Genomic DNA, 9950 nt, shown 5'->3' with positions numbered 1-9950 from the left:
GACTGCGTCCAGACAGTGAATGTCTCCAGTGAGGGAGAATCCACAGCCTGTCTGGGCAACCTGTTCCAGTGCACGGTCACCAACACAGTAAAGTTCTTCCTCATATTCAGATGGAACTTCTGTGCATCACACCTTTCTGCCTGACAGGGCTTCCTCTGGGGTCTCCCCGACCTGGCAGCCTTTGTTCAGAGCTGACCCAGAAACTGCTTGATGGTGCCCTTACTGCCTTTGGTAACTCCAAGGGTAGTGCCAGAGGAGACAGGCACACCAGCCTCTCCCTGATGGTTGGAGCTGGAGTGGTCTTCTGGAGGAAGCTGGGATGCATGCTTCACCACTGGATTTGGGACAAGACATTGCCCCTGTTCCCACTTACCAGCCTGGCTCCTGCGAGAGATGGTGGTTGCTTCATTACGGGAGGGTCCAATGCCTTCCTTGGGAGGCTGCAGAAATATCCTATCAGAGAAAGAAGCCTCCCCCCACAGCAGGTTCCTGCCCACAGCCTGGCCCCCCCGCAGGGCCCAGGGCGGAGAGACGAGTGTCTCTGTGTGTCTGTGGCCGTGTGTGTCCTGTCCTCCCTGTGTAGTGTAGGAGGCCTGTTGTTGCTGTGCATTGTGACTCCTCTGACTGTAGTGGAAACAGCTACACCAATAAACTCTTCACAGGAATTGTGCCTCTGGCTCTACGCCTTTGTTTTTATTGCCAACAGCAATAAATTGATTGAAATTCCCCAACACAAAACCTTCTTGCCCACAACAACCAGTAAGGTAGCAAGCCTCAGCTGGAGCAAGGGCTGTAACCATGTCATCCACTACCAGTGCAGAGGTGGGTTTTCCATTGCCATCATCAAGCAGACTGGTTACTGTGGGCCCAGCTAGATCCCCCATGCTGGCTGCTGGAAATGGGAGTCTGAGCCCCATATTTAGCCAGAAACACATATTCGTGCCTGCTTGCATCCATATACATGTACGCACTCCTGCCTGTGTGCTCAAAAGCGCTCAGTGCCCATGTCCTTATGCAGTCTGTAGCCACACGCTGAATGGCAGGGCCCTGTGCTGAGCATGGAGGAAACATCTCATTAACATGTTCTCTCCACGCTTTCTTCCCAGGCAGGAGCTGAGCCAGATTCCCATGAGCTGCTGGCTGCCCCCAGCCCATGTGGTGATGGGCTGGGTGTCCTCCAGTCATGCTCTCCTGGGTGCTGCTGCTGGGAGTAGGCAGTAATCCTACCTCAAGTAGTCAGTCATGGGCTGCTCCAGGGGCTGGCCAATGCCATGGGGTACGTGGCAGAGGGCTGAGTCTGCCCAAATACAGGAGTGGTGGCCATCCTGTTTCTGAGCCGGGCTTGCTGTTGGGCAGGCAGTGCTCCAGGTCTTGGCAGCGCTGCTGAACCTGCCGGAGAGGAGGCAGTGTGGGTGCCTGCGTCCTGAGCATCCAGATAGGTTGGATGGGAGTATCCGAGACCTGCAGGCTGCTCTACCATGTTAGGAAACGCTACCTCTTCCATTCCCCACTCCATGTCTCTCCTTCTCACATCATCACATGGCTGCCTAATGGGCCGTTGGTTTGAACTGGAGAGGTTATGGCTCTACCCAGGCCCACAAGATCCACATCTCCACCTGGATGCCCAGCCCTTCTCATGCAGCACCCTGGCCCCACAGCAGTGCCCCACTCACCCTGGTATGCAGACCAGGTAGCGCAAGCAGAGCGAGCACACGCCCCTTACCACATCAATCCTCCAGAGGAGAATGGGCCTGACCTCCAGCTCCAACAGCCAGTCAGCCTCCAGGATGCTGTGATGGTACTCTTCTAGCTCCAGGCTCTTCTGCAGCTCCTCAGCTAGGGCAGCCTGGTGCCAGCGATGTCCCACACCCATACCTGGGCTCTGCCAGGTCCAGGCCAGCCCTGTCCCTTCACCCCGCTGCTGCAGGCGCAGGAGGCGGATACGCTGGGCAACATGACGGACCTGAGCATGCAGGGCAGCTGCCCGCTCCCTGCCACAGGGCCAGCAGCTCCTCCCGGCTCTCCCACAGCTGGGCTCACAGCTCCCTAGCGCTGCTGCCTGAGGGCTGTAGCAGGACCATGAGGTTGTACAAGCCCAGGGGAGACCCAGGCTGCCGGGGGGCCCTGCTGCGCAGTGGGGGCTGTACAGTGCTGGGGGCCAGCCCTGCTCTGCCCCATGCTGGTGGCTGCTGTGGCAGTGACGGTGGCAAGGAGAGGCTGCACCTGCTGCAGTGGAGACAGACCCACCTCTGGGCAAGATCTGCCATGACCAAGCTCTGGTAAAAGACATCAGGGACCAGCCTCAAGACCTTCACAAAGGGCCCCACATCAGCAAAGCCATGCAACCTCTGGGGGCTGAATACCCTCTTGCTGAGGGTCTCCCCCTGCAGCAGCAGCCCCCAGTTATGCCTGTGGGCAAAGAGGTGTGCAGCCAGGTAGGGGATGGATGCCAAGGGGGACTGCCGAATGGGGCAGAAAGCTGGCTCCTCATGGATGTATAAGTTCTCACAGAGTGGAACCACCACCCTGGTGTCGAACCTCTCCTTGACTGTGCTCAGGTGCTGCAGGTAGGAGGCAAGCCAGTCCACATAGCTGCTGGCCATGTCGGGGCTGGCCGAGCCAGGCTGGCAGTGGGCGAGCCTCTGCAGGTGCTGCCAGCTCTCCACCTACCCCAAGGAACTCCATGGCAGGACCAGCAGCAGCACATGGTACAGGCTGCGTAGGTCGAAGCCCTTCTGGCACCGCTGCACATGCCTCACAAAGGTGCTGAATCTCCTTCGAGGGCAGAGTACAGGGCCTCCATGGGTGGCCACGATGATGGAGAGGAGGCAGCCAGGATCACAGCTAATCCAGATGGTCCTGGGTGCTGGATGTGCTGGGAAACACAGTGCACCAGGATGCAATGCAGGCAGGATTGCTGCGGGGGCTTTGGTTTGGGTCACACGTGGGGGTTCAGTCAGCAAACGGTTCTACCAGAGGCTGGCGTGCTGCTTGAAGGGAGGGACATCTGGCCAGCTCAAAGGAATCGGTGGTGGTTGTTCTGTTGGAGAAGAGACACCAGGTGGGTGGGGAGGAGGGCAACAGGGATGGGCTGGGGCAGGAGGAGTAAGAGAGCTGCAAGGGGTGCGCTCCATGGGATACCCCCACTTTTGTGAGACCAGAGGAGCTGCTGGGTGCTGCCACACCAGGAGCATGCTGGATCGCAAAATGCTGCTGCAGTATGGGGACAGTAGCTGAGAGGCTGCCTGCAGACTCGGGATGCTCCTGTGCTGGGCCCTATATGTCTGCAGGCCCCCTGTTTGCCAGGGTATGCTCTGGGATGGGGCAAGTGTTCACCTGCTCCCTTCTAAGGGACTCAGTTATGCCAGACCAGGACTGCACTCCTACCAGAAGTTTCTCCCACCTCTTTGCTGTATGGGAAGAGGTTTATCTTTACAAAAGCAAGCCTGTCCAGAGACTAAAAACAGAAGGTCTGTTCCTAAAACTATCAACTGTATTATTTTAAACAATTGTATGTTTAAGCAAACTATTTGGGTTTCTGTTTCTGCCATCTGGGTTCAAGTACACTCAGCTATCTTCTCCAGTTATTTTTATTCCCTGCAGCTGGGAGGGGCTGGCACATCTCTGTTGTCAGATACCACTGGCACTCATTCACACAGCTATATGGCTGAGAAGCTAAAGAAACTGCTGTTTAAGACCATTTCCACAGCAAAACTGTGAACCAGAGCCACTGGCAAAATTTCCCTTTCCCATGTATGTCTGAAAGTCCCTCCCTGGGCTTTGATGTCTGCTATTCAGCCACCAAAACTTCATTAAAATAAATTCCAAAAATCCTTTTTCCTCTTCCCGTGAGGAGGGATTTGTGATCCCTGTCCCTAGGGGGTGTGGGGTGGGTAACAATGGCAGGAGGCAGCAGTTCCTCACACTTGGCAGGGGTGAGAGCGGCTCTGGTTGTATTTGCCTTCCCCGATGCAGGTGGGTTTGTTCAGATGTGAGTTGCATCAGTCTGGGGAGAGCAGAGCTGATGCTGAGGGGGATGATGGTTGCATGTGAAGCCCCAAGAGCAGCCCCAGCTCATGGTTGCTGGGGTCCTGCTTGCTGTTGCAGGTGTTGAGGACCACCAGCAAGTACTGCTGAGCACTGGAGATGCTGCACATCCCTGCCATGGCCCCAGCCCCATGCTCTCTGTCTCCTTCTGCCCTCCATCCACCTCCCCTCCATGTCACTCAAAAGAAGGGACTCACCAGCCCCAGGAGAGGCACCGAGGAGAAAGGGCTGAGCTGGGCCCTGTTGCCTGCCAGGGGAGGAACATGCCCTCCCTGGGCACAGACACAAACCTTCCTCCCCATGGGAACAGCAGGTTTGGACATGTTCCTCATGCTGAAGCCAGTCTTTCCCAGAGCCAGTTGCTAGGCCCACAGTCATTGCCACAGAACTACAGGGCAGAGATGCAGATCCCTTCAGCCACTCTCCCTCGCATAAGTCTTTGCAAAGGACATTTTTCTTGCAGAGATACCTGAATCCTGGGCACTGGTTTGGATAGCATGTTTCTTCAATTCAAGTGAGTACTCCTGTAATTTTTCTGGCCTTCAGCTGCTTTGCCCTGGGCGGTTCACTTCCTGCCTGCTGCCCTGTGCCCCTGCCCCATCCCTCCCAGTGCATTTCCCTGCAGGGCTCTCCAGCCCTCTGGCTCTCTGAGGTGCCTGTGCTAGGACCACTCCCCACAGAGACTTTAGTAGAAGTGAATGAGGACAGTGCTGGGGCAATTCTCTTGTGCCCACGCAAGGTTCCCCATGAGCTTATGCAGAGAGGGGCAATTCTGCTGTGAGGTGGGGATGGGGAAGACTCAGCCTGAGTTCTGAAAAAGCTTCTTCCAAAAAGAAACCAAAGCTTCTGTGCAGGGAGCAGCAAGGAGGTAGGCTGGCACCCATGGGTGTTCTGCCCTGCTCAGAGGGGGCCATGCAGGAGCCGGAGCAAGGAGGAATACTGAGCATCAGTGGCGCACAACATCTCCCATCTCTCCCACCACTTTGTTCTGTGACCTCCAGGGCTGCCAGATGTGATCTTGCCGCTGAGCAGGATGGGAAGGTAATCCTCTTCTCGTGATTTCTGCAGAGAAAGGGGGACCTTGCAATCTCTGCTGCAGGAGCCCAGCTGGATGATTGCCTTCATCCACCAGTTCAGTGTCCCTGGAGGATGTCCCCCCCCTTCCAGTATGCAGAATACAGAAACGTCACTGGGGATAGGAGAGGCTGGGGAGCAGCTGGCCCCTTCTGTACCAGGCTCTCATCCTCAGTAAAGACAGATGGCCAGATGCTGGGGCCAGCTACTGGTGCTCTGAACTGCAGCTGCACTCACTTTTCAGCTCTGGAGGTGATAGCACAGCCTTGCCTGCTTCTTGGGTTTGCTAGCCCAGTAGCCCAGCATTTCAGGTTGCCTCCTGGGGACTTATAAGGGACAAATACAACAAAACAGGGCAGGGATTGGCATTGGTTTGGCTGCAGATGCAGAGAAAGTAGAACAGCTCTCTCATTCAGCACAGAAATGATTTTGCAAGCTGAAGCAGTGCAGGCAAGATGAGGAAGAGGAAATGGCTCCAGCTACCAGCAGACCTTGACCACAAGCAGGGGTAGTGATATGACACCATTTAACCTCCTTGCTTGCTTGCCTGGATTGCTGGTTGCAGTTGGAGACAGAGAACTCACCATATCTGGTAAACAGCCCAGTCTGGGAAACGCCGGCACCACAGCTGCCTGACATACTTTCTACAGCATGAATCCTGTGGTAATGGTATCTGTGAGCAAAGCCCTGCTTATACATTCAGTCAAGCAGAATCCACAAGGCTGCTTGTAGCAGAATCATCTGTGACCTCCACAGCATCATGCCATTAATAGCAAGGCTTGGTCTGGGTCAAACAAAAGCAGGGCAGGCTTAATAAGAGAGGAAATGAGGTGGATGCACTCGGCTAGCCTCATCCCCACATGCTCCTACTGTAATTATAGCCTTGTGCAGCTCAGCTCCTTCATTCAGCAATCTCACCGCCAGGACTGCATTTCTCATGACCGAGGTGTAAAAGCCACACACAGATACATTTTGGCCCCAAGCAAACCAGCAGCCGTGTAAAGAGAGCGGAGGCAGGGAACCTCAGCTTGTTGCTGCTGGGAGCTGGATGTGGCAGGGAAGGGAAGGAAGGGTTGGGCTGAGGGAACAAGACCAGGACTGCTATCTGCAAAGAAAGCTGGAGATACCTTTTTATTGGTCTGTCAGCACAGCCAAGTGCAGATGGAGCTGGTAGGTTCCAGCTAATGCTGGCCCCAGTGACGCAGCTCAGGAGGGTACTTCAGAGGCCAAGGGGTGGCACATGGTCACAGTGGGATGAATGTTCCCAGCATCCACCCTCTGGGACCATCTGCTCCAGCTCTCTGCTCTTGTGCTCAGGCTGAAAATGAAGACGACATCCTGTTTTCCTGACCTACAGAGAAAGGGTGGCACTTAAAGGCATTCCTGTGCGTGGATGGGATAAGAAGCTTTTCCCACTGTGATCAGACTACGCAAGGATGTAGCCACCCTTGGCCTGAGCTCTGGAGCATGTGGGTGCAGCACTGCACATTGCAGTGAGACAGGCTCGCTGCTGATGCTGGCTGAGACAGAAGACAGCAGGGTGCCCAGGACAGATAAACACTCCCCACCCCACATTGTTGCCCCCTACAAGGGGTGCTCCCCCTCACACTCCTGCTCTCTGGGGGAGCAGGTGCCACAGTGCTTGGTGTGACCCTGTGAAAGCGTCTCCAGACATCCTTAATCACATTCCTCTGGAGCAGGGACACATCTGGTACAAACATGATCCTGTCCCCAAGGAGCCTGGGCTAATTACTGTCACAGAGCCTCAGAGCAGCCCCGGGCAAGGAGGGTTTCAGCATGGCTTTGATCATCACCATCATCACCTTGCAGGGGATGGGGCTGGAGGAGAGGTCCCCAGCTTTGTGTGCCGAGTTCAAGCAGTCCAAGCCTGAGCTGGCCTGGCCAGACCCTGCCCAAGTCTGAGCTGTGGCCAGGCTACCCGCAGGCTGAGAGTGGGAGAAGGGAGGAACTGCCATTTTCAAGAGTTGATTTATAAGATGATTTCAAGGAATTGTGAAACTGGAACAGGGAGAGGGCCAGAGCTGCAGGGCCAGTGTGCACCCTACTCTGTGTACTGTGTGTCCCCTTCCCCTTGTATGTGTGCAGTCTATGTCAGGAGAGTGCTTCAGCATCTGGTGGTCTGCCAGGGTCTGGACATGGGCATCATGCTTGATTTCTGTCTGCTGCTTCTCAGTAGTTCTTCCCCTTTGGAGAAGGGGGACTCTCCTGGCTGTCCTGTGCTTTGGGCAAGGGGGAATTTGGTGGCCGTAGCAAAGCAGCAGGGCCTGGCAGTTGGGGCTGCAATGGTGGCGATGCATAGCAGAACATGGGTGCCCTCCTCCTGAATCCGAGCCTCCCTGTGCCCTCAGTTGGGTCCAATGTACTCTAGCTCCGCTGCTGACTCTCCCAAATGAGATCATCCCAGGAATGATGTGGAGGAAATCAGTCCCCTACCCTACGAGCACAGCTCTGATGAGCCATTGGGGAGGTGGCACCTGCAGCCAAGGTGTCACAGCTCGTTCCCTTGCAGGCAATGGGAGAGCAAGTCTGGCAGATGCTCACCACCCGCAGTGGCAGCATACTGGCCTGCCCGCCTCCCAGCCATGTGCCAGACCCGTGGCAGAAGAGGAAATTAAGATATTGTCTGGTGTCCAGGAGGAATTCCTGCCACGGCTTGTTCCTGCCAGTCCTCTGCCGACCTTCCCTCGGTATGGAAAGCCCAGCAGGAAGCTGACTCACTGTCTGCTGCCGCCAGGGCTGGGTGCGGGGCCCTGCTGCCTGCAGCACCAGAGGGCTGCTCTTTTCATGGATGCAGGGATAGCTCATGGCCCAGACCCACAGGCACCTGTCTGCCATGGCTCTCCTCTACCAGAGCCCAGCTCTCTTCTGACAAAGGAAAACAGCCATGGCACCCCGGTTACTGTGACATCTGCACCTGGGCTGACAGGAGGGCTGGGAGTTCACTAGGTTGGTGACATTGCTGTCAAACACAAGAGCAACACTGCTGTGCCAGGCTTGAGGCAGGAGGCAGCCCCAAGGTGGGGGGAGGAGGGCAGGCTGATGGGCTAGAGAAGGGTCCTGGGCTTGTCCTGCACAGTGGAGCCCATGCCAACCCTTACTGATTTCTTTGTGCTCATCATGTTGCTGATGCGTCCAATAGCTCCTGTTGAGGTGCCAGACGTAGTGGTGGCAGTGTCTGGGCCAGCTAGTGATAGCAAGTCAGGGATCATCTACTTATCAAGGCTCTGTTAAGAAGCAGATGGTTGTAGCCACCCCTTCCCACGAACAGCACCTAAAGCTAGTTAGGAAACAGTTCAGACATTGCAGTTTCCAGGTGGGCAGTATGAATGTAGGACTAGTGCTTTAATCCTGTTACAGAAAAGAATACATATCAGGTGTTAAGTTTCTTGTCAAGATTCTTGCCACCTTTTCTACCAGGCTGATAGAGTACAGGGCTTACAGCATCAGTCACTGCTGCTCCCTTTATGGAATCCAATGTTTATTGCCTGAATAGTTTGTAAAATTACTTTGTTCTAAGGACCGAGTCAAACCACCTTCTGCTTCCCTCTTAGAAGGTATCAGTCGACAGTGTTAATACTAAAAACCTTGCCTTTTGAAAGGTAGGACTCTTACTTCACCCTGGATGACAGGAACCATGGCCAAAGTTTTTCCAGAGAAGCCTGGGAGGCAATGTCTGGTGCTGGAGATGCCTGCTGGTGGAAACTGCTGGTAGGCAGGCAGACAGAGGAGAAAGGTGAGCCTCAACTTTCCTGTGGCTGTGAGGAGCTCCATGGCTCCCAGGTTACCAGCCAGAATGGAGAAGCTGAACAGCCAAAACTGTCTGCAGAAGCAGCAATAGCGGCGGAACTGTTCTCTTGTGAGGAGAAAGCTGGCTGTGGCAGAAACAGCCTGACAACAAATGTGTAGCTTTAAGGAGGACTGTCAAGGACACATCACTGTGACTTGATCTAATCCCCTTCTCTAACACGGTAATTGGCCTTGCGGATAGAAGTATTAGATGTGAGATAAGGACTGCAGTTAGGCTTCTGGCGCTGTCTTGCATGATGTTTTCATAAGGCAGGGAAAGTGGTATAGATTAAACTAATCCAGCACAAGTACAAAAGAGGCTGGATAGTCATGCCCAGGACAGCTCTCAGCGACTTGGTATCAAAATGGAAGGACACACTGACAGTGACTCGTGTATCAGGAAACTTTACTCAAAGGTCCAGATAGTGAATGTGGAAGAGTGGTAGGGGTGGTCATCACAGGTTAGGCAGTGGCTGAAGTCTTGAGTTGGATGTTGGACAAGATACTGTTATCTACCTCAGAATGCTTTCTGTGTTTTAAGTAGTTAAAAATCCCACATTATTAACCAAAATAATAATAATTTTAAAAAAACCCCTTCCCCTACACCCTTCCATTAGACCTCCTTTCTTTCAGAATAAAGAAGTAATTCTGATGGCAAGAAATACCTTCACAGTGCATTTATGAACTATGATCTGGGCACACTTCGATCTGTGATCAAGTTCTATCTTCGAACTGTGATCTAGACAAACTTTGCCCAACCTCTTGCTCTTCATCAGCTGTTCCAGATCTCAGAGACATCATTCTGAAGCTCTATCAGAATTCCTGTTAACGGTCCTGTTAACGTGCTATGACGGTCTGCTGAAGGGAACCCGAAACCCCAAATGTTTGTTATTCCAGATGACACCAGTTGCCCATACAAAGGTCCACACGTGGCTTCTGTGGCTGTGTGCAGCAGCGGTCCCCCGTCCCCGCTGCGTGTCCGTGGGTGACACCAGCCTTTCGGGCCCCCCCAAACCCTTCTC

This window comes from Corapipo altera, unplaced genomic scaffold, assembly GCF_003945725.1.
Source record: "Corapipo altera isolate COAL_440 unplaced genomic scaffold, ASM394572v1 45, whole genome shotgun sequence".
NCBI classification, from domain to species: Eukaryota; Metazoa; Chordata; class Aves; order Passeriformes; family Pipridae; genus Corapipo; species Corapipo altera.
Note: the sequence above shows the minus strand (reverse complement) of the source record.